This window comes from Electrophorus electricus, chromosome 20 (assembly GCF_013358815.1).
Source record: "Electrophorus electricus isolate fEleEle1 chromosome 20, fEleEle1.pri, whole genome shotgun sequence".
NCBI lineage: Eukaryota > Metazoa > Chordata > Actinopteri > Gymnotiformes > Gymnotidae > Electrophorus > Electrophorus electricus.
In genome coordinates, this window is record NC_049554.1 from 10,467,706 (window position 1) to 10,493,974 (window position 26,269).

The 26,269-nt window shown below is 38.3% G+C and overlaps 1 long non-coding RNA gene across 1 annotated transcript; it reads left to right on the forward strand.

Moving 5' to 3' along the window:
• Nucleotides 1–1,256: 1,256 nt before the first annotated feature.
• Nucleotides 1,257–5,969, forward strand: LOC113583709. The gene is made up of 3 exons (XR_003411327.2): nucleotides 1,257–1,861; nucleotides 2,228–2,395; nucleotides 5,877–5,969. It is a non-coding gene; the product is annotated as an uncharacterized LOC113583709 (long non-coding RNA).
• The last annotated feature ends 20,300 nt before the right edge of the window (nucleotides 5,970–26,269 follow it).

The following is a 26,269-nucleotide window of genomic DNA, read 5'->3' on the forward strand; positions in this document are numbered from 1 at the left end:
CCTGCCAGTTGCCACAACCCCTAATCAGGGATTTAAATTAAAACCTTTGTGCAGGGAGGTGCATTTGTAATAAAAGTAAATGCTTAATATAAACAAAATTTCAGCTGTAAACAGCCAACATGGAAAAATGTTGTATTGTTGTATAACAGTGATTATTAATGCACTGAAAATCAACTGACTTTTTAAGTGTTTTGTAATTTTCCCAGAAAACAATGATTTTCTGTTTAAATGCAAATAAGCATTTATGTCCTATATGAAAACAAGATCTCTTCCAACAAGGTCCCGTCCTCTTCTAGCCAAATTAGTATTGTTAGTCATACCCAAAGGGAATGTACTATGCACAGCCTATTTGTAAACAGCAAGCTCCTCCACCAGACTAATGCTTACCAAAATCTGCCAGTGCAGTGAGATAATGACTGCATGTGTATGCCAGCAAAAAGAAAGAAAGAAAAAAACAGGAAGAATTACAAAAATATCATGAGATCGCCTTGATATTTTGGTAAACAACAGCATGAAGTTTTTCATTAAACTTTACTCTCCTCCTAATGTTAGCCTGCAGGGCTTCTTTTTCCCCTCACATTGGCATTTATGTGTTTTATGGGAAGGTTCTCACTAGGGCAAAGCTACACACGGCGTCAGTGCAGGCCTGCCACAGTATGTGGTAGTCTGGAGGGATTTCTGACTCATGGATTTCTTTAATTTGTGACAGACACATGAATTTGCATAAGGACATCCTAATGGAAGGCTATGGGAGCAGTAAACTTTGCACGTGGAGTCATATTTAAAACAACTTTTAGCCAATGCTTATTTCCTAATATTAGAACATCAAAAGCCCTTGTTTAAGACTTTTTAAAGGAGCCATAAGTAATTTTTCCAATGATTCTTCTGAAACAGCCATTACCTGGAGGCCTCGATGTTTCAGATATGCTGTACTAAATCTATTTTAAACTTGGCTGCCTCCATGTTGACCCGCTCTATGGAGCATAAACTACTTTATTTGAGCTCTTTAAAGCAATTTGATTCTTCATTTTATGTTGGCACTTTATAGAAGAAAATGTAAAAATAATAATCACTTTAAGAAATATTGTTTGTTTTTGGTTGTTATTATTTTAAATGTTGTTTATTATTTTTTTATTGCTCTTTTAAATAGTGTTATGTCTGCCTGTATATCTGCATTCTGTGTTCCCATCCTGATCCACACCAGGTTTTCCAGTGAGCAGAGGAACACAATAAAAGGAAGAGGACAAGACAAAGGATTGGGTTTTAGGGCTCATTGGAGAAGAGTTTGTTGTTGTGGGTTTTTACTTGTTGCTACATTTTCAGTTTGTGTTTGCTAGACTTTATGTGTATGACTTTGGATCTGCCCCTTGATTTACGGTTTGTTTTGCCCCTGTTGTTGATTGCTGGATAATATATGTTTCTTGTATCTTGTATGTATATTGTCCTGTATATTGTTTCATACTGGGGGTAGGGAGTGGCTGCCATTTTGTTTAGGTGTGGGTTTATCTTTGTTCTAACAATGTAGTCAATGTAGTCATAGTAAGTTTCTTTTTGTTAGCTTAGTCAGTCGTCGTTTTGTTTCTAGTGTGGTTTTGTTTGTGTTGGCCTTGGTCACTCCCGATGCAATTGCAGCAGTTTATTGACTTTAAACACCAAAACCTTAATACACTAGATCCTTGCTGTCAACTTTGACTGGTTATTCATCCCATTACTCATTTCTACTGTTGTACTACTCAAAACCCCATGTTACGGCCTCCCAGCCTAGACAGGGTTGTAACAATAGTGTAAATGTAAGGTTTGTCTTGCTCTTATGCATGATGTTCTAAGCAACAGGATAACCTACACTTTAACTGGGCCCAGGGTGAGTATGGAAGCTACATTTAATTCCACGTCACATGTTGCACAATATAAACAGAAAATAAACAATAGTGAGAGAATTTATGCTGCCAGGTGTTCACACTGGTTTTACATCTCAAGTTTATTAGAAAGGCCTTTTTTGTAACTATGCTCACTTGTACATATATAATATGTACCTTGCCTAAGTGCATATATAGATACATATATTTTTAATGCAAAACTGCAGACTACACATTTGACTAGGTACTGTTGTGTACTGTTACTCTTACAGACTGTAGCCTGTCTGTTGACATGCACAGTATGACAGCATCTATAACATTAATCATGGAGTTTTGGACAACATAACCACTGGTGACTTAATGTTTTCTAGGTGGTAAATCTTTCTCGACATGGCAGCAACATTGACATGACAGTGTCTTGGTGATGGCAGCTGTGCTGGTATATGAACATCACGATAGTCAGTGTTGCCTGTCTCCCTGCTGGGTTAAGACAGTCAGGACAGTAGTCCTAAGCTCAAAAACTGACCACTGGTAAAGAGGTAGGTATGGCATCTGGATATATTCTCTAACTGTATACCTAGCTGAATTCAAGTAATGTGGGTTTCCAAATATGATATATGCACCTGTGACTTCACTGCTTGAGTGAGAGGACAGCTGTCCTGAGTAGTTGCTGTGCTTTGGAAAGACTGATAACCTTGATTTGCACTCCAACCAACCCTGCTTCAACATCGCTATATTTTCCTAACAGATAAAAATGGCAAAAATTGCATGGAAGAATGGCTATTTTAGAGCCTCCACTGCACTGGTGGTGATCACTGCTGGTGACTTTCCTTCCAAACATCTTTCCAGGGGTGCTTGCCTCTATGGACAAGTTTACGAATAAGACCCCGGATGTGACCCAGACGTGCTGGTCCCCACTCCTGTCGCTCACTAAAGCACAGTCCTAGGCCTTCTGTCCCTCGCTTGTTCTTCTGTTTGTCAGTTGTCATGAATGCCACCCAGGCCTCCCTGGCCTCTTGTTCTCAGGGATCATCACTGCACTAAATCCTGCCAGATTTTCCATTGGCTTTGCCCAGAGCTTTGCACATTGAATAGCAAGTTTCAAGCTTGAAACAAACTTTTGTGCAACCCTAGAAATGTAAAATGCCAGCAATTGAAACAGATCTTTAGTAGTGTGTAAAGTGTGATATGATGGATTTTAATTCATGCACTGGGGGCATTCTGAAGGTTTTGTCCAGTCTGTGCAAACAAAGAACATTTGGTCATTAATGGCCCACTTGAATTATCATTACAAATTATTTCCCACTAGATATCTTCCTATGTTTCTTTTCCTTTGTTATTCTGTAGTGGAAAAACGTGCTGAAGACCAAGAGGGATCTGTGCTCTTAATCCTACAGACTATGCTTGCTCTGGTTTCTAATAAATAAATAAATAAATAAATAAATAAATAAGCCTGCATCTTTGAAATGTGGGCAATATTGCATGGCCACATTTAAAATATTACAAATGAATAATGTTCTTTCCAAAGTTACAGATTGTGAAAGTTCTGCAGCCTTTTTTATCTGGCACTACCCATTGTCTGGTAGGTCTAATTCCAGCTTTGCATTCTTTTCTGTGACATATGCAAGCGTCTCCATGCTGTACAGTGAGTTATACCCGGGTGTTATACTCCCAGCACATTCTCCTGGGTGGCTTGGCCTAAACACGAATTATCACTCAGGCTGGGACATTTCTTTCCACAAGGGGATTACCTTGATGGGATCAGCCCAAAAGTGGGTCAAAAGGCTCCGGTGGTGCCTGTCCAGTGACACTGGCCCTGCAGGAGGTTGGGAGATGAACGACAATATCATTAAGCCCCCAGTATGGCTCTTCAGTCAACTGTTAGATACTGGTCTAGTAATGATGGGAAAGTGCCGTGCTTGCGAGGTGATTAGGAGGTACAAATGTCACTTTCTGTGAGAGGCAGAACAAAGAGTGGCTAATGACATGGGAGAGAAAGGGAGATAGTGAGAGTGATATTGAATATACTGAGGTTAATGAAGACACATCATACATAGGTGTGCAAAATTTGAATCCATGATGTTCCTTATATTGAGTAAATGTAAAAATAACAGTTGATTTGATTTGTCTGATAATTCTATAGAGGAATGTAGGATAAGTTCTAAGAAAGAGCATTAGGCTAGCTTCTCTTTGGCCTGAGTCATATGACAAGTGTTTTCAAACAGACTGCAAGAGTCATAATGTGGGTTTTGCTTATTTTGCACGCATCTAGCAACCAAGCATCCCTTCTCCAATGACTGTTTGTCCCCGTCTTGTTTTCCTGCCCTCAGTTATGCAAGGGCTCTCACGAAGTGCTTTACAGTAATCGGTAGCACAAGAAGAGTGGTCAAGGCCAGTAATTTGGGTGAAGCCGCAGACTGGTGTAAACAGAGATATGGGGAGCCCAGGCCAGTACACTGACCACTCTCGCCCTAATGTGGGAAGACCTGATGCCTCAAACCCCAATCGCTGTTAAATGGATTTTAATAAGGCCCTTGTCTATGTACATGTCATATGGAACCCATCTAGCAGATGAGCTTGTATTCCCTGCGAATGACATTTTGCTATACTTGTGGAGAGGTTTATGGGGAGTGTTGCCCTTGATAGCGCATATCCGTAAATATTTGCAGCGGCATTAGCATACCGTTCTTCTCCCGAGGCACATTTTCGAGCTCCGGCTCTACTGCAGTGCCACAAATTCAAGGGCAAGTCAGGAAGTGGGTGGAGCTCTCACCCTCATGCTATTGGCTTGCAGTAGAATTGCATCCCGTGCCTTTTCAGGAGCTCTCATCTCAGTAGTGCTCTGTGAAGCACTTATTTCAGGACAATCTCACTGTCCTTTTGTGGTTGGCACAAGCCAAAGACAGCCCTTTGTTCTTTCTTTGCTGTTTTTTTTTTTTTTTTCCTCATTTGTTGTTTTTGGTTGTGAGCCAAAGGTGAGTCGGTGAGACATTGCCTGCTTTCGAGTTTTAGTTTATATGAGAGTAAAGAAAACCCAATCCACCAAAATGTGATCCTCACATGCACAGTTTGTGAGTGAGAAGGGCTTTCTATCTGACTGCACAAACATTTCCAAAGACATCTGGGGTTCATATTTTAATTAAGTATAATGGTAATATGTTTAGTAGTTTGGAGCTGGTATCAACTTGATTATGATTAAAATATTCTACACAGTGCAGCTAGACAAAGCACAGATTTATATTACATTGACAGTCTTGTGATTTTATTTATTTTTTTCTTTTTGCCCCTGATTGATTCAAACTTAGCACTGGAAGCTCCCAGCCAAAAGGATGTGCATAAAGGTTCATGGCTCAAAAATGGCATGACACAGAATAAGTTGTGTCAGTGCCCTGAAAGGATATTGCACCATATGGTAAAATTCTGTTGCTGCTTTTTAAAAATGTGAATAGGCAATAGGAAGTCTGGCTGCTGGGTCTTGGTTTTAGTGGGAAGCATTTTCCCCACTCCACATGTAATGTCATCTTGGTCATACACGAGTATTTATCAGTCATCCTGAGTCTTACACTAAAACCATCAAACATAGTATACTGCTCAGTTTAAAGGTTGTGAATAAGGGGTTAGAAAAGACAAGGAGAAAAATCAATAGAAGTAGTTTTATAGAAAGAAACTGTTCAGTATAAATGTGTTGTTTTAGGCAACACAGTGCACAGGGTCATACTTTACCTATATTCACACCTATATGATAAATGTGTAGTGAGAGTGCTACAACCAGGCAGCTTTGTTGCCTGCTACGATTTATATTGGTGCTCTCAAAGAGGCCTTGGCCCGAGTCAGCCAAGTTAAAGCATTCTATTCTGGTTGTCCGTCAAGGCCTGCATCTGTGTACAAGCATTACAGTTTGCCCTGTGCGTGTAAGAATACAGATGGCCGCAGACTTTCCATGTAGAGTAGATTTTTCACGTTTTACACAAACATGGCATTGACAGTTTCGGCGCTGTTTTTGTTTTTGTTTTTAAACAGAACTTCTCATGGACAAACTGACTCACTGACTCACCTGGACGAAGGGAGGGGAAATTATGTTAAAATGCTATTTGTCGACTACAGTTCAGCATTTAACACTATCATTCCCTCCCTACTCACTACTAAGTTGGGAGATCTAGGACTGCATACATCCCTGTGCGACTGGATCTCCAACTTCCTAATAGACAGACCACAATCAGTACGGGTGGGCAACTGCGCCTCATCCACCCTCACCCTCAGCACTGGAGCTCCTCAGGGTTGTGTCCTAAGCCCCCTGCTCTACTCACTGTACACCTACGACTGCACAGCCACTTCCAGCTCTAACATCATTGTCAAGTTTGCTGACGACACCGTTGTCGTGGGTCTGATCTCGGACAACGACGAGAGGGCCTACCTGGAGGAGATTAAACACCTGGAAAACTGGTGCCAGGAAAATAATCTCCTCCTAAACGTCAGTAAGACAAAGGAGCTGATCGTGGATTGCAGCAAGAAGCAGGAGCGGCACTACCAACCTGTGAGGATCAGTGGAACCACGGTGGAGAGAGTAGATAGTTTCAGGTACCTTGGTGTTCACATCTCGCAGGACCTGTCCTGGTCCCGCCATACCAGCTCCCTGGCAAAGAAGGCTCGTCAGCGTCTTTACCACCTCAGACGCCTAAGGGACTTCAGACTGCCCTCCAAGGTACTGCGGAACTTCTACACCTGCACTATTGAGAGCATCCTCACGGGGAACATCACAGTCTGGTTTGGGAATAGCACCAAGCAGGACAGACAAGCACTCCAAAGGGTAGTGCGTTCAGCAGAGCGCATCACTCACTCGGAACTTCCTGACCTGCAGACCACCTACTACAAGCGGTGCCAGACCAAGGCCAGGAAAATTGTGAAGGACCCCACCCATCCCAACAATAGACTCTTCTCTCTGTTGAGGTCAGGGAGGCGCTTCCACTCCCTGAAGGCCAAGACAGAGAGGCTGAAGAGGAGCTTCTTCCCACAGGCCATTCTGGCCCTGAATCAGGGAAACTGATAAACTGTGGGGACCACCACCACCACCATGTAACATGACTGTATATCTGTACATCTGTATATATAGATTTAGATTTATACTCAATTACCCTGTTACACAACAACTGTAGATATGGTATTATACAAAATGGATCTGTACATTCTGTAGATTGTGTACATATATACCCAACCATATACATTGTACATTGTGTATATAATCATAATATACATATATTGTACATACATTGTTAATATATTTTTGTACATACATAGAATATATATATTTATCTGCATATATATATTTTTTCTCTATGCACCCCTGTTTCTCTTCCTCAGTTTGGACAGAGCACTCTCCACCATTTCACTGCGTGTTATACTGTGTATGACTATGTATGTGACGAATAAACTGAACTTGAACTTGAACAAACAATATAGTCTGTGGTGAGAGAGAACCATCTTGGGAATTTTTTCTTGATCCTCTCTGCCTTTGGTGACACACCGGGGCTTTGACCTGCTCATGCAGGGTCCTGGGTTTCACCAGCTAAAAAAAAAGTACATCCACAAGTTCATGTGCAGAAATGGGCTCCAACAGGCTTGGGCTCTCACGCGCGACATAAGGGCTGCTATGTCTGGTCACCGTGCAAACGTACACAAAACCACACGCCACTGACTTTGCGATGGTCTGCGGTGAAACACATTTAGATTGCTCTGACCCAAATCTCGTCTCTAATATTACCTTATTAATTATCAGCAGTGTGCATGACTCATGGATAAAGACTAGGCATGAGGTGACCTAGTTCTCACACCACTTCTTGATGAAAGGTTTAGATTACATATGCATTGAACCTTACTGTGGATTCTTTATCTTGCCTGTCCTCCAAAACTGCACTTGCACAGTGAAGGTTTGCCATCTTACTTGATAAACTCTTCCCATTTGATCAAACACAAAGCTCTTTTTTATTCTTGTTTTACTTGGTTTTTTTTGCACAGGATAAAACATCCAAACCAACACAGGAAGAAGAGTCACCAGTTGCATATGCCACTGATTTACACCTGGTTTCACTTTGTCTGGACAAGCAACATAGAGGGTTAGATAAGGTCACACCAATATGGTGTGACACTCATAATAGCCTACTGTCATAGTAGTAAAGTATTGAAGAGCAGAATTAGATTAGTGAAGTTCTGTGCTATCAAATGGGAAATGGTTCATTGGAGGTTTACATGGCCATTTGTGCAAATTTCAGGCCTTATGCAAGTCTGTCTGAGGACATTTGAACTCTGGCGATTGAAATCTTTATGCACTTGTAGCAGGAATAAAGGGTCTCATTAATACATAAATTAAGCAAATCCTTTTCACTGCGAGTTATGCTGTGTATGACTATGTATGTGACGAATAAACCAAACTTGAACTTGAACTTGAACCTTATCTGCTGCTCTTTTTAGTATTAAATTGTACGCTCTGAAAAAGGTTGAATAAGTGTCATGAAGCAGAGATATAATGTAACAAGTAGAATAAATCTGTTCAGCAAATCCTCTACGTAGGATAGACCAGCCACACTAATCATCTTTATAGATATTGAGGCATAATATAGAACAAATAACAAAAATAGTCAAAGTACTGGACTAATCGCAGATTGCAGCAAATTTTTTTCTTTACTCTAATGTGCTGACATTTTTACATGTATGTATGCATATAAAACATTCTGCTTTTTAAATCGTATTTTGCAGTAGAACTTTATGCTGGGCTTCTGTTTATTGACGTAAACCGTAATTTCTGTAATTTACCTTATGCACAGGAACATGCTCATTTATAGGCATAAGTGAATTTTATGGGAAGGAATCATATTGATTATCAGTTTAGTTATTTCCTTTCTGCCTCTGCTTGTAGCTTATGTTGAAAGAGCACTATGTCATTTTTATAACCAAAAAGAAGCAAACAATATTTATTAAAGTAAAATGTATTTATTAAACAAAATTGATTAAATAATCATAACCTAATGTTACTGTTGATCTATTTTTGTAGCTATGAATGATGTTTTCTTTTCAAGTAATTTAAAATTCTTCCATTTAAAAACAAACAATACTAATCAAAGATTTGTTGTTTTGTGTGCTCAGTGCCTTACAGCAACTTAAAGAAGGATTTTTTAAAAATACTACTGTCTTTAACACATACCAGCAAGCTTCTTCTTCACATGCAGTATGCCACTAACTATATGTCTTTATACTTGAAGGTTTACTCTTGTTTGGTGAAACTAGACTGCATTGTCTGCCTACAGTTTGGTTAATGTCCTAATGGTAATAACCAATATAAAGAAAAAGGGTAGCCTTTCAAATTGCTATGCTGCAGGAATTTTAACTATTGTGATTACTCTCTAGAATCAATTACCTCATGTGTCATAACAAATGAACATTCTCCAGTAAACACCAACAAACCCTACTGTCAACATTATAATGATATTTGTTGAAGAAAGTTAGGGTTGGTTGGAGTCAAAGTTGTTTATCATGAAATTTAATGCGGCTTTTTATGTCTACTGTAAGACCTAAGACCAGACTCCAAAGAAACATAAACGAAACCCACCGATGGCATAAAGACATGATTTCTAAGACCACGATTGGAACAGCATCCTACAGTCTCTCATGACATTACTAGCATTGAGAACTATGATTCTGATCCAACCCTCTTGAGAATGGATAAGTAAGTTCAATGTTTCCCAATGCAGAATTTTGAAACAGAATGTACTGAACAACCACATAACATGTCAAATCATATCAACATTTTCCCTCATTCTAAGCAATCACTCAATAGTGATTAGGTCCAGTCAATGTTTCACATTGCAGAACTTTGAAATAGAATGTACTGAATATCCACAAACTTCAAGTCCAAATTTTTCCTAATTTTCTGCAATCTCTAGTGCTTAAATCATCAGGGTTGAAATAGTCCTTAAATCTTATCACCCTGTCATGCTCTGGTCGGTACCCAGCCAAACCAATTCCCAAATTTACACCACTCACAACGCTTCACATTGTCCACAGACTAAAGCACAACACATTTCAAAGACATTATCTTTACCTCTTCTATTAGTTTGTATATGTTCTTTGTTTATTTGGCATCAAAGATCTCTCGCTCCTGACACTTGCGTCTTGCTCCTTGTCTGCAGAAATGTCACACAACTGACATTTTGTGAACCCTAAAAACCCATTTCAGGTGAATCCACGACATCTTTCCAGCTTTCTGGGGTTTATTACAATGCTGAACAGTTCTTGCAGACTGCACGTAAGCAACTTGACAGTTTTTTTTAGCACTTTATCAAAGCACAAGTAAGAACGCAAAAGCAAATATATTACTAATTGGAATAAATGACTGGCTTAAAAAAATGGACACATATAGAATTTTTATATATATATATATATATATATATATATATATCAGACACTTGATTTGTTAGCTAATGTGTTTTTTTTTTTTACTATTGGCTTTTCATAATGTCCTATCTTAAAAAAAAACTTAGGTAAAAATTACACTGAAATAAAAAGAAATTAGATCAAAGATATGGAAGCGCATAATTCCAATAATTTCAGTAAAAAGCAATTGAGGTCTGTATTGGGATAACAACACTTTCAATGATAATAATAACCACCTTCTGAACAGCGTATAAATGCATGGTTGTGTTCTTATGATCATAAGTGGCACAGCCAACATACAATTGAGTATGGTGCAAATGCAAATATTTGTCAAGTGATTCATGTTATTTAGCAGATATGCTCCTGTCCCCAAAAGTCTTTTATGAACAGAACTGTTTAGTTGTTAGCCGCCAATCATTTGTGACAGGGCATTTCAAACATTTTAATATTGTCCATTCCTCAGACTGCAGTGAGCTCTCAAAATGTCTATTCACACAGGATCAGTATTCCCTGCGTGGCACCAACCTTTAAATTGAATGGGTTTTAGTCCTTAAACTGCAGCCTTTTGTCTTTGTGGAAAAGAATGTTAACAGTCTTGTCAGTCTGACTGTTGCACTGCAGTTTAGCTGGATGACTGCCCAGCGCCTCATTAACATCTGAATGGGAATACCAAAACAGAGGAGTACTTTGAAAGTGATTTGTTTTTGTGCTGGAAGAGCAAATATTGTGGTTTCACTGGCAATTAAAAGGCCCCTAGATGTTCACAAAATTAGAAGATTTAAATTCAATTAAAGCATGGCTTGGGAGCATGCTCAATAATGATTCATCCAGTTTTCTAAGACAGCTTTTTTAGCAATAAATTAATGCTTCCAATTCCTTCCAGTCAGAGGTTATGTAAGTTAGAGTAAAATGTATTCATGTAACACTTTTTACAACACACGTCATCATAAAGCAGCGTTAAAAATATATGGGTCTGAAGTGAAATTAGGTGATATAACTGCATGGATTATCACACTAAGCTGTGCTTATACTGACACTAAATGTACTCAGCTCATGGAAAACTACTGGAAGAGCTGGAGAACTATGAGGGCGGAGACATTTTATTCACAGTATTGAATCATGGGTATAACTGTTAGAAAGAAATGTAAAGTGTGAACATTTTTAAAAGGTTCTAAGATATAATGTAAAATTATTATCAATTTTATTGTAATTTCTTAAAGTCACCATCTTGTGTCCCCTAAGTTCACTTAAGTAACAAGAATCGCTTGTGTTTCTTTCCTTCTTCTTTTGCTAAACTTTATCAGTATTCGCCACACCTAAGGCTAATCCAAAACTGCACCTGTTAATGAATTAGTAATTATCACACAATACTTAAACTGACTAAGCCAAGCAAGTTATAACCGAAGAAATCCAGAGTGCACCTTACCAAGCAAAGAAAACACAAGCACAATATTTTGTAATACCTTGGAAAAATATAAAGTATACTGCATAAAGACAATAACACTTATTTATTATGCACAATATTTCCTAAGGTTGTATGAAGATAAAGGTTCCTAGATATCTAGCCATCCATGAAGATTTCATGATCTTAGATATAAAGCGCTCAGCTTCATATATGGTATATGGTTTACATATATGGTACTTGAACTTCTTGGATTGTAACAATAAAGTTGTATGAGGTAATTAATAATAATAGTAACATCACCATTGCGTTAGCAAGTCAATATTTACAGGAAAAGATGGTACTACAGTTTACAGAGATTACAGAACAGTGCTACTCAATACTCAGTCGAGCAGTAGGAGGTCTGTGCTGCCCAGGCCGTAAGGTGACTCATTATGGAGTCTGATGACAGTGGGTGAGAATGAGCTCACATGCCACCCCTTGACACAGCACATCTGTTTCAATGAGCTCCTCTGTTCCATCATGGAAGAATGTAGGGGGTGTGAGGCAATGTCTGTGATGGTTGCTTGATCAGGGTCCTTCAGTCTTCAACAGCCTTCAGAGAATCTAGCATGACTCCCATGCCTGTGCCAGCCTTCTTGATTAATTTGTTAAGACTCTTTGCAACATTGGTTGTAGTGCTCTTTCCCCAACCTACAACAGTGCTAAACAGAGCCCTGGCATCATTACACTGGTAGAAGGCCCACAGCAGAGACAATGCACACCAGAAGGCCTGCACACACCACAGGACCTTATCTTCTCCAAAAAAGATTGGCAACGCTGGGCCTTTTTGTAAACAGCATCTGTGATAGAAGTCCATTCAAGTACAGATATTTGTAAGTCCTCACCATCAACTTCCACACCATCAGTGGTGACTGGTGACAGAGATGTCTTGGACCTCCAGAAGTCCAACACTGTTTTCTGGTTGATGTTGAGTTATGGCTGATTTCATTTACGCCACATGGATGTTCTGACCAGTCGTCGAACAGCCTTTCTAGGGTATTCATTATGGGTGATATCAGAGCACATTTCAATCAAATTGTGCATTGCTCTGGTCTGCCGAGGTATCTCCAGTGTAATGGAATTAAGATGTAATGTAATGCCTTGAATGTATGTACACACTGTAGATATCTGTCTTTACAGATTGTGCACACATGATGATAACTAATAATAAGATGGCAAACAGTGAAAAACGTGACCAGTGTTACAAAACGTTTTTTCTCTGATGACATGATAGGAGGCTGATAAATGCGGATAAACAGTTAAGTTAATAACTGTTGTTTTGTATACTCTATTCATTCAGCATTCAGCTAGCACACTACTGACCTGCACATAAAGGACATAACCCTGTCTCTCCCTGAAGGTTCTTGAAATGTAATTTGGAAAAACTAAATCTTAATTATAAATAATTATATTCATAATTAAGAATTCATATTTAAATGTCAAATTAAACTCGGCCTCGGCCAGTGAAGTGCAAAGCCAAAACCATGTGTTAGTCCAGCTCACAAAATGTAATAGGAGTTGTCTCTGGCCAAATGTGTCCAAACTCCAGACAATGTGTTCACACTGGAATGTCAGTGGAAAGGTACATTAACCCTAAAGTGGGTAGGATTACAAATAGTCTTTTAATGGAATCTATTCCATTCACTGGTTTGTTGTTGACTTATTAAAATTCTTTAAATTGAGGCACTGTGTCAGATTATGGTTTCAAGAATGTGACCCTGTCAGGTACTGTAATACACAGGGAGCAAAGCGCTATCTTCCTTTCTTGCCTAAGGGTCTTCTCACATGTACTTTTGAGTATTGTGCCATAATATACTAGTACAATAATGTCTCAGATTCATCCATTTCACTGTATCCACTTCACTAGAGAAACATTGGGAAATCAAACAAACAAAAAGTTACACCCATTGTGAAAGGATATTTGACCTTGTAAATGCAACAGACAAAGAATGTGGCTTCTAACTTTTTACACATTGTTCAACATGAGTCTATTATTACAATTATAATGGAAATGCTGATATTTAATATCTCCTGTGAACCTAATTACGGTAAAATATACTGTGAGCAAGACTATATAGAGAACATGACTGAGGCTGTCAGTGCATCTATATGTTTTAATGGGCATTGGTATCTATCTATCTATCTATCTATCTATCTATCGATCTATCTATCGATCGATAGATAGATAGATAGATAGATAGATAGATAGATAGATAGATAGATAGATAGATAGATAGATAGATAGATAGATAGATAGATAGATAGATAGATAGATATGAGTGTCTGGTTATTCAGCTTTAGAAGAGGAGAGAATACATTCTTTCACTCAGGCCAATAAAGGGACACTTTTTACCAGCTGTCAAACTGACAGGATACTTCATCTCAGCAACGTCGGACCACTCTGACCGTTTCAGCTAAAGCTCTTACCCAGCCTGCCCAGTTTACATAATCACTGAAGCTTAATTATGTTACTCTGATGCCCGTCAGTGGTTCTGCAGCAGCACCTGATCTTGCTATAATGCGCAAAAGATTGTGCATCCCCTCCCACAGCGCAAATTATATAAATGAACATACTGCCACGTGCATGGCTGCGATGTCAGATGCCTAGAGGGCAAGCGCAGTATTGCATCAGCAATAAAGATCATCCCATGGGACATGAGTGGTGTCGGTTGGTGATGTGCCTGCAGTTTTTAGGGTCAGGTGCTGACATCAAAAAAGGGGCATCCACAGTGCTGAGCACTCTGGGTAATAATGGCTACATTGTAGTGGTGAGGCAGTTCCCAGCTCAAATCTCTCTCTCTCTCTCTCTCTCTCTCTCTCTCTCTCTCTCTCTCTCTCTCTCTCTCTCTCTCTCTCACACACACACACACACACTCAGAAAACTAATAGCTGAAAAAGTATTAAACAATGATCTAATTGAATTCCTTTGTCCCACTGTCTCATTATTTTCTCCCTTGTATGATAGATATGAATATCACACTTTTATTGGGTCAACTCATGAACTCATCTATATACTCATGCCACCAGATATTACAGCTCCTCTGTGAGGTGTACAGTATAGAAGACATGACCTATCCTTCAATCTCTGTGTAATGCCATCATACTTGTCAGTGTTTGTCTTGTGTGTGTTTTAAACAGCACTTTTCAGATTTACTCCAGGACCCCCTGTCTCTTTTGGCAAATACAATGTTAACTTATGCATTCTCCCGCATTGAGACTGGAGATTTGTGGGGCCAATGCATCATGATTCTGTGAGCTAATGTTTGGCTCATGAAATATCATACCAGTTTACATAATAGAATACTTGTTTATATAAGCACTCGGTTCACTTCAAATATACGTGCTGAGATATGACCAAGTACACATTCACTCCCTCTCACTCTCTCTCTCTCTCTCTCTCTCTCTCTCTCTCTCTCTCTCTCTCTCTCTCTCTCTCTCTCTCACACACACACACACACACAGAGCTCTGCAGGTCCTGTTTCTAACTCAGCACAGCAGAAGCTGGAAATATAAACTGCTAAGGCAATTTGAGATTTCTAAAGAATTTACCCAAACTTTGCAGATTATGTAGCACAAATGTTTTCCTTTTACTGCTTGAAGACTGAACAAATAATTTATGAACAAATGAAAAAATTATTTTTAAAAAATGGCTTGGGCAGTGTGGTTTCAGGAACGTTTCCAACTACCATCCCTTCTGTAAATGCAATTTCCAGAAGCAAGGAGCTGATGGTGGCAGCAAATTCATTATTACTGATTATTAATGTTCCCTTCTGTCTATCAAATATGTAGCACATAAAAATATGTCAAGTTCATAGATATAATATTTGTGAAATGTCACAGGCCTGGTGCCTTTTTAGGACGAAAACATCAAACGCTGTAGTATTTCAGAATTGTCTGGTAATCGATCAAGTAGGTTGACGACTCAGATGGCATAAATCTCTGTGCCAAACCAGCTGTCCTTTGATAATGTTGTCATCACAATGTGATGTAGTCTACTAATAAACAGTGATTTGGGTGGAAATTTACAGAATATTGCACTTTTTTACTTAAGAACTACTGTAAATGCTCTTTTATCGATCATTTACTTATTGCTGATTATTCATTAATGTATGTTCACTCTCACACTTTAGGAAACAATAAAAGGTCACACACTCTAATATTTAATTGGACCACCTTAAGCTTTGATTACAGCACGCATTTGCTGTGACTTAGTGTCCACAAGCTTCTGCAATGTATTAACATTTATTTCTGTTCAGAGTTGCATAAATTTTCCCCCAAGATCTTGTATTGATGATGGGAAATTTGGACCACAGTCCAAAGTCTTCTCCAGCACATCCCAAAGTTTCTCAGTGGGGTTCATGTCTGGATTCTGTGGTGGCCAATCGATGTGTGAAAATGATGTCTCATGCTCCCTGAACCACTCTGTCACAATTTGAGCCCGCTGAATACTGGCATTGTCATCTTGCAATATACCTGTGCCATCAGGGTAGAAAAAATCCATTGATGGAATAACCTGGTCGTTCAATATATTCGGGTAGTCATCTGACCTCATTCTTTGGGCACATAACATTGCTGAACCTAGACCTGACCAACTGCAGCAACCCCAGATCATAGCATTGCCCACACAGGCTGGTACGGTAGGCACTAGGTATGATGGGTGCATCATTTCAGCTGCCTCTCTTCTTACTCTGATGTGCCCATCACTCTGGAACAGGGTAAATCTAGACTCATCAGACCACATGACCTTCTTCCATTGCTCCAGAGTCCAATCTTTATGCTCCCTAGCAAACTAAAGCCGTTTTTGCCGGTTAGCCTCACTGACAAGTGGTTTTCTTAAGGCTACACAGCTGTTTAGTCCCAGTCCCTTGAGTTCCCTTTGCATTTTGTGTGTGGAAATGCTCTTACTTTCACTATTAAACATATCCCTGAGTTCTACTGTTGTTTTTCTATGATTTGATTTCATTACACGTTTAAGTGATCGTCAGTCACGATCATTCAAGATTTTTTTCTGACTACATTCCTTCCTTGAAGATGATTTTTCCCCACTGTCCTTCCACTTTTTAATAATGCATTGGACAGTTCTTAGTAGTTTCAATAATCTCCTTAGATGTTTTCTCTGCTTGATGCATGCCAATAATTTGACCCTTCTGAAACAGATTAACATCTTTTCCATGACCACAGGATGTGTCTTTCGACATGGTTGTTTAACAAATGAGAAGCTACTCACTGCATCAGTTAGGGTTAAATAACTTGTTGCCAGTTTAAACATAATCACCCATGCAGTAATTATCCAATGGGAAGCTCTTACCCATTTGCTGGGTTAAATCCAGGTAGTGACCTTTTTTTGGCCAGGCAGTGTGTGTGCATGTATATATATAGCTGCAACTTTTGCATTATGCAGAATCCTACTAGTGACATATGACAAGACGGTTTGGTGCAATCCAGTGTCTATCTTTATTATTTGTCCATAGCATAGGTAGACTGAAACAATTGGATTTCACCAAACAATCTTATCATATGTCACTGCATTTAGTAGAAGGGCTTGAGTAATTACCATCTAAGCTGAAACTGTATTAGTGTAAACTGCAGTTCTAACATTAGGTTTATGTAATTCGTTCATGCAGAAAGCCTGTGTTTCACCGAGGGCCTGCTTCATGTAACACACGCAGTAATGGCAAGTGGGATGTGTTAACACGTTATCTTCCTTTGGTGGCCTGCCAGCTTTCAGTAACAGTAACATTCAGTAACTGTTATACTTTGGGAATGTTCATGTTTGAGTTGAGCTGTGATGGTCTGACACTTAATGTAGGCTAGCAGTAGTAGGCTCATGTAGGCTAGCTATTAATCTCTATCAGTGTCATTCAGATATAAGACAGTATAAACCAAAACAAGGTAATTAATTCAAATTAATCAGATTGTTTATTGTGAACGATGATGAATGCAAACTGCAAACTGTTTCCATGTATATGCACATACAAATGTTATGTGTCTGGTAGTGCGCACAAATAAATAAATAAATAAATAAATAAATAAACAAGCAACATAAAATAATGCAGAAACTGCCAACATGTAATACATTTTATCTATTTCCATAATTTCCAGGTTTGTAAATTAGGTTATAGTCTTGATAGTAATTAGGTTGGCTGTTAACATACAGAGCGTGGATGGATATATTTCTATAGCCTTTAAGATAGGTCTAGGGGTCATGTCACAGTGCAGGACTACTGTGCATGGGGTGTCAGTGTGATGACCTTGCCTTTGCTAATAAGGAGATCTTCTCAGGATCTCCTTAGAGATTCACTACTCCTGTCACTTCCAATAGTCTGACTTGCTGATGGATTAGCACAACCATGCCAACAAGAACCAGATGAATTACTGGATTCCTGTGCTACCTTGCGACGGACAAAACTGCACAATGCTCTAGTTTTTTTAAAGCTCTAGTAAGGACAGAGAGGAGTTTATTATAGGGCCGTATCCATATCCTGTTTCTGGCCCCTGGTCTAAATTAAGGGCTTTGTTCTCTTTTAAAATGCTCCTTATCTTGAGTGGCTGACTGATCTGCAAACAGAACAGCACCATTACGGCAGTTTAGGCAGTATGACCCCCTAAGAGACTTTGATCTTCATGAATAATACGTAGCTTTTTAATGCTGCAGTGAACTATAGTTTAGCAGATCTAACCAAGAGAAACACACTTTGTAATGATATAAAGTATAAATAATGATTACATTATAGCTTTCTCATGATCTCAGTACATGCGTGACTGTGTATGTTTGTGAGAATGTGTGGGTGTGTGTATGTGTGTGTGTGTGCTTTATGCATGATTTGCAGACTCTATTCTATAAAGCTGACTTAGTCCCCTGATCCAGAACCCCTGTGTACATTTGGGAGATTTGCCCCCTTTTAACTCAAACAATGCCAATGTCTACCCATTCTGGAACAGTAGGGGAGGCAGCTCAAATGACCATGTAAATTCTATTCCCTAATGAGATTTTTTGGAACGCAGGGGTCATTTCCCCCAGCTGTGTTCTGAAAAATATTTTACCTGATGAAATATGTTACTTGAACAGAAAAACAATGAAGAGTTAGAGGCAATGCATTTGCTCTGGTGCATACAATGTAATATCAGTGTAATGGAGCGCTCTGAAAATAAAGATCTCTTTAGGAAACGCATGTCTTGAAAAAAGTCTCAATTGAACTTTGGTAACCACTAACAAGTTTTATGTTGACATAAAAATGATTTCATGGTTTACTGACCTCTGTCTCTCTTTTTTTAAATTCACTGTAATTGCTGTAAACACCAGACTCAACCACATTAGCACGATTCCCCATGTGAAAGTCATAAATCACTGTGTTGTTTACTCACAAGTCATGCCTCAAAGATTACTTTTATTTGATAGCTTTTTCTTAGCTTTTTTCTTAGTTTCTAGTGGCGTATGTTTGAAGTGAATATTTTTATTATTCATTTTACCCTGTTTTAAGAACAGCAAAGCAGAACAAAAAGTGTTTTTATACCAAACAAGAACCATTTATATTCATACCTATTGCAGAGCACCCTCCTTTACACATTCAAGAGCATTTTAGAGATTGTATTGCTCACTCAAAATTTTAAAATGTCCAGAGCACCTCAAGTTTCAATCTTAAACCTTAAACTTTATTATGACCCACACTTTCATTAACACTGAAAATGGCAATTATCATTGGCATTCTGTCAAATATGTAAGACCTTATATCTTAAAAAATACAACCAAAATGATCTATGTAGAACAATATACCCCCACCAGTCATATTCTGTATCAAAGACTCTTACTCCTGGGGTCTTTGGCCTGAAGGGTTGGATCTACTTTCTGACAGCTCACTACTCTGGGGTATATTAGTTTTGAAGTGACAAACAGCATATTACTGTTTGAGCAGAAGCCAAGCAGTTCATTCCCCATAGCACGGAATTGCCTGGCTCAGGATGATGCTCAACACAGTGGCTGTGGGCTGATGGAGTGCATGAAATGTTTGCTCTATAACTTGGCTTTTTTTTTTTTCATTTTCCCCTTGTTTTTTGTTTCTTCTGGCAGATGATGGGGGGCTTGTCATGCCAAAATAAAAGGGTGGAAAGTTTAAGAGGGAGCCAGACAGGATGCGCTGGTTTTCCGTTCAGGCCATGGATACCCGGCAGCTGGCCAGATGAAGAGTGAGAAGCTGACGAGAACAATTCTGGGGAGCAATTTATTATCACGGTGGATACTGTCATCCAGAATGCAGCATTTTCCTTTGTAATTATAAGGTGCAGTAACACAGAAACCTGATGGTAGATGACCTTTTGCAAAATATTTATATATTTATAATTAATAAAATGACAACTGCTATTTATAAAAAAAAAGTCTCCCAAACGTCAGCATCTCTTGGTGCCTTTTTTTATGACTCTGAAATGTCCTGGTGTATAGATCCCTGTCCCATAAATCTCCATGGCCCCTATCTATGATGAACAGATCATTACTAAAAGTGCTTGACCTGCATCATGTGTACCCTTGCCTCTGAATCATTCTCTTCTTTTCTTATAGTACGCTGATCAGTACTCTGAAATACAAAGGCAATATGGAGCTCTAGAAAGCACATGGCCATCAATTTGCGCCACATTCAACACCACCCTCACCCACCTCCACCCACCCCCTGGACTGAGGACAGGTGGGCTGCATGGATGCAATGAGGTAAAGAGATAGACTTTCACCTCAATGGCCCAGGCTTGTAAATAACAGACAGACTGCAGTGACTCAAGGGTGGAGGGCTTGTCACTCTGGCCACATAAATCACAGCTACGCTATTTTAGAGGGAAGTTACTGTAAAAGGCTGGGAATTGATCTAGGTGTATGACACATATATAACACGCACAGTTAGATTTAATTGACCTTAAAAAAAGACTGATCATAAAACATTTTTTGGAGGAGTGCTTGATGTTTGAGACAACTTTAACTTGGAGAGAGTCTGTACTAGAGTGATTTCTTTCCCTGTTTTATAGCATGTGACAATGTTTTGGTGACATTTTAATGACAGGACAGCATGATTGATAATTGGTACAGTGCTAGTTATATGCTTTGCAACCTGGAATGGTCACATCACGCCTTTAAATTTATTGTTGCCATGTGGGACGTGCTGCAGTAAATGTGTCATTTACTCAGCTACCACAGAGACACTGAAAAGCTCAGTTTACCTGTTTGGCAGTTAAATGTTATTTTTATCTTTAAGTCTCGGATGATCAATAGCAGCTAAAATACATTTAATATGGAGTGAATGTAGGAGGATGGGCTCCTTCTTGAGTCTTGGTCCTCTCAAGATTTCTTACTTAATTCTGCCCAGGGAGTTTTTCCTTGTCACTGTTGCCACTGGCTTGCTCATTAGATATCTGGACCCAAACATTTGGACCCCTACTTATAAAAAGTACTGTATAAATAAATGTCACTTGACTAATTAGCAGTAACCCAAATTTACAGTCTGGTAAATGTAATAAAGAGGTACAATTTTGGGACTATTGCAATAGCAGGCTGAGTCTGCTAATAAAAAAGAGGCTCATTATAATAGAAATATAGGGAGATTTCAATCAATTAAACTCTTCTTTTGGCAGAATGGTAAGCCAGGTATGAAACTGAACTGAAAGATCTGAATTCCACATACCGGTCATGTGCCTAATTTTTGGAATTTGCTGTTCCGAAGACATCAGAAGTTGGAATGATTTCTCAAAGAGATGCTAAGTTTAGCCAGTCTCAAGCCTCATGTCACCATTTCAAGTCTACATGATTTAAGCCCAGCTGCTGACCTGATTGTTCTTGGGTATCCTTTCTAATGCAATTTGCGATATCACATAAGTTCTGTCATTAACCCCATCATAATGTAGAGTTGTACAATGCCACACACTTAAAAACTGGTATGTTTTTACTGAAGGAATAATACAACTACCAGCCTATCCAACAAAGCGACTGCCAAGGAACATTTACACCAACCCATATTTTTGAATGAAGTTGCCAAACAACAATATTGCAAGACAAGTTTTAAAGATGTTCACAAGGATTTATCAAAGTCTAAAGTGACACGCTAGTTCTCTTTAAAACATGCAAATAGAAGAGAGAGAACAGGTCTAACATGCTTAGAGCCAACCCCTGCCCCATGACCAGACCCCATGACCAGACAAAAACCTATGTCTGAGTGCTGACTTTTTGGGGAATTAAGTCATGTATACCCGCTATCAGAATAATGCAAATTTCCATGACTTTTTACCATAAGTACAAATAGCACTGTAGATTTAGTCTAAAAAGCAAGCAACCAACAAACAAAGTTTCAGCAATAAAAGCAACCCTTTTATTGTTGCTTTCAGCATCCCTTGATATAGCCAGTGTTTTCTTGCTGGACAGGAATGTGCCAACATTGGTGACTGGTGTGTCTGTGAATGCAACCTGCTCATCTGTGACTTGTGAGGGTGTCAGACATATTAGCACGACAGATAAGCACTGTAAAAGGCAATGTGGCATGGCACAAGATAAGAGTGCGTTCAGATACCTTGGCTACAGCCCTTATCAGGAGGAAGTGCACAGTAATTGTGTCACATGATAGAAGCACTGCAAAAGGTGGAACTAAGGATTAAATGCCTTTAACTTTAGCTTTTGGTCCACAAATAACAATGACATCATTGTAGTTGATAAGTAATAGTACCTCTTGTGAACGAAAGATAAAGATATTGTGCTGCTTAACATGGACAGGGATAACATAAACATAAACGGAAACTAAAATGGCCAAAATGATGAACTTTTGAATTGCACAAAATGTTGACCAGCTTCTTCCATTTCATCCAGCCACTGTTTTGGTAAAATAAGAGTTAAATCATATTATATATTTATATGGACAATTTAAAGATCAGTGATGTGTGAGGACAAAGTGAAAACTGGCTATAAAGACTCTACCAAAAGTTGACATAATCTTTTATACAAAGTTAAAATGTTTGTCATTACAGCCATATGGGATTTTAGTAGAAGAACTAGTTTTACATCTTTTTAAAAACACTTTTTCATGAAGGGAAATGCTTATGCAGATGACTCTTACATCCCTTTATTTGGATGACATCATCTCTCTGGGATGGGCTCTGGATCTTCCCCTTGTTCATTAATGCTAATGAACATTATGATTAGTTCTTTTCATTATACTGAGCTTTATAAGTAGTTTAGAGCAATGTGTACCATGGCCTGCAATCACTTAAAGTTCTAGTAAGCTAATTTCAAGTTGCCTTTGAGGAAAATTTGCATTTCACTACTTGACAGTCTTGATTCACACTTAAGCATCCCTGCAATCAGACTTGCCCTTGTTTGTCTGACTGCATCACTACAATGGCCATTAGTCAGTCAGCACTGAACTAAAAAACTAATCTATTCAGTCTAGAACAGTCTGATTAGCATAGCTAATATTACTATATAACCAATTATAACCAAAGTTTGTACACAGTATCTTCATAAACATGCTCATCAAAAGACTCCATTTGACTGCAAAACCCAGCTTTCAAGTGGTTTGAATCCAGCTTCTTTAACAGGTGGTATATTAAATGTCTCTAGTGACTAGGGGTTTTACTCAGGGTTCAGTAGTAGGACTCTCATTCAAATGTATGTATTATTCCATATGTACATCAGCTATCAAGTGGGATATAATTTAATTAAGGAGACAATTTAATTTAACATTTCATTTTTTTCCAACGGGGACTGTGAGAAATGTAATCCCATTCCTAATATCAATCCTATTTTTGCCTATTAGGATAAAACATAAATGCATATTAAAATTTTTATGCTGGAATTTGTGCATTAGAGCAGGGGAATGACTAAACTAGTATCTAGGAGATCTAAATACCTCTATCCCTAGATGTTTGCTTGTACAAAGTTTTGGTTATGTTAGTGACCCAATATTTCTGAAGTTTTAGGCAGAAGGTACCTTTATTATGATATAGATCATGGTCAGGCTTAATTTCTTATCTTACTTACTGAAACTGGAATATGTAGTGTAGTATAATGTCATAGGTCTCACATTTGTGAAGTTTCTTTGATGTGATAAATGTTTTATATTTCTAAGACATTTATGAAACTTTTTGGCCATCTGTTTTTAAATGCCTATCTGATCCCTTGTAGTCCTTGCTACAAACGCATCAAAATCAGTAATGTCTGATATCAGTGAAACCAGTAATACTGGACATGTTGCGAAAAGAAAAGACTAAGTGCAGGCATTTTTCACACTTGTCAAAAATGGCCCTTGAATTGGCCAAGATTTTTATTTGTTAAAGTAAATAACAATACTAAGGAAACATTAGGCTTCCAGAACATCAGTTAGACCAGACATCCCAGGGAAAAGGAGACTGCATTTAAAAAAAAAAAAAAAACCATTCCCAAAGGGTAGAAGCAGTATGCCAGATCTAATAATTTTAAACTAATGGAGGGCATGCAAGCAAAACCTAATTTCATGCTGCTCAGGAATAGAGGAACAAACATGGCTATTTCCAGCAGCCACATTTATCTGGAATAAAATACAGCCTGTCCACATGGATGTTTATTAGGGAAAAAGTTTAATTTTAGCATCAAAAGAAATAAAAAATGTGGAAATTCCTTTCGGCTATCAACAAGTTCTTGAGGATTCATGCCAAAGATTGTTGGACTAGAGCACAGGGAGAAGGAGCCAACATCTCTCAGGAAAAGTATTAGCACTCTACATTTCATGCAGTCTCTCCACAGTAATGTGAACAATGCAGTGTCACTGAGTTTCTCATCTGGAACTTATTAAAAATGCACAGATGTTACTAAGAAAGAGAAAAACATGGATAGATTAACCAATGAAAACAAATGTTTGCTGGTTCTAAAGACTTAAATTACATTTCAATTGGAGTCCTTATTTCTTTGAATGTTTGAGGAAACCTTCCAGTAAAACTAAACATGGTGAGGCTTTTTGTCTGTTACTAGTATTACTAGTTCCAGTCAATTCAATTAGTCAATGACAATTTTATAAGCTTTAAAAAAATGACTGTTTACAAATAAATTTCCTTAAATAGGTTCTGAAAAGACTTCTAGGGAATCTGATATAGGGGATCTGATGCTGACCTTTTCACAGTTATTTGCCAAATTGTAATGTGTTCATAAATGTCTCAATTTTGCACAACCATTCATGGTGTAGAGAGAATTCTACATATCAGAATAATATGTTTTTTGTCAGTTTATGGAAAAATGGTTTCACAATTTGGTCAGTTTATGGAAAAATGGTTCATGACTTCATGCTACTTGGTAAAGTGAGCATAAGAATGTCACAGCCAAAAAAACGTAACACTGTTAATCTATTATACAACCACCTATTTAAAAAATGTCGTTTCTGAAACAATTGTTGAAACAATTATAAGTAGAATTTTGAAGAGTATATTATTAAAAATACAAGTATAGGAGGACAATAGAAAAGTACTACAACACATTTAACTAGGGGAAGGGGATTTGTGCATGATATTTTACATGCTTTTCACATCCACCAGGGGCAAAATTGGAAGGATGTTAATTTGAAAGTCTTTTCCTTGGTTTAATCTAAACTCACTTCTTACTTCTGTCATCTACTGATACTCTTAAAAATCTGGTCAGAAACATTTTTCCAAGTAGAATCAAACATAACGAGCTTTCCAAGAAAACCCTTATCGTTAAAGTCACATTAAATGTTTTCATCAAACCTTTTGATATTCCACAAAAAATTGTATAAATCTGTAATTACATTCCATCTGAATTCTTATCTGCATGGTCTCCAAGGACACGGCTGTTATGTAATTTTAAGACAATGCTACAATTAAACCTAACCATCAAAAGTATGCTCAGAAGGTTCATGAATGTCATAAAAGTTAGCCTTTGTTAATGCGTCACCAGTCTTTTCCTGAAATAGACACCAGTCATTTCCTGAAATTCATTTTGGCTCCATCCAATTATGACAAAAGCTGAGCAGCACTGAAAACAATTTGACTAGCCAAGCAGCTTTTTTGGGTGCAGGTCAGGAATGTAGCCCACAGACAACAGATGGAGGGGGGGGGGGGGGTTAATTTACAGAATGTTTCATGGCCTTCAAAAATAATGTTCTGAGTGTTTATAAGAACAGGTGCTTTAGAGAAGATTCTAGAATATGATGTTTTCCAGTTACTCTGAGCCAGCAATAATGCATTGGTGTTCATTGGTGGAAACAAGTTTCACAGTACAAATATACAAGCTATTATAATAGGTAATTTGGCAAGATCTGTAACAATTTTAGGAAGAAAGATAAAAACTAATGAAAAAATACCCCCAAACACAAACTACCTGTGACATTTTAACACAAGAGTGAGATGTGAGTGGTGGAAAATATGGAAGCTCATTATTAAGAAAAACAGCATACAAAAAGGCTTAAAAAGAGTCCAAAAATAACATGGTAGTATAAAGCAGCGGCTTGACCATAGGCAGAACCATCTATAATGCAAAATGCTGGAGTTTGTGCTGCAGTCTGTGATATTTAAATAAGAGAAAATAAAGTGCAAA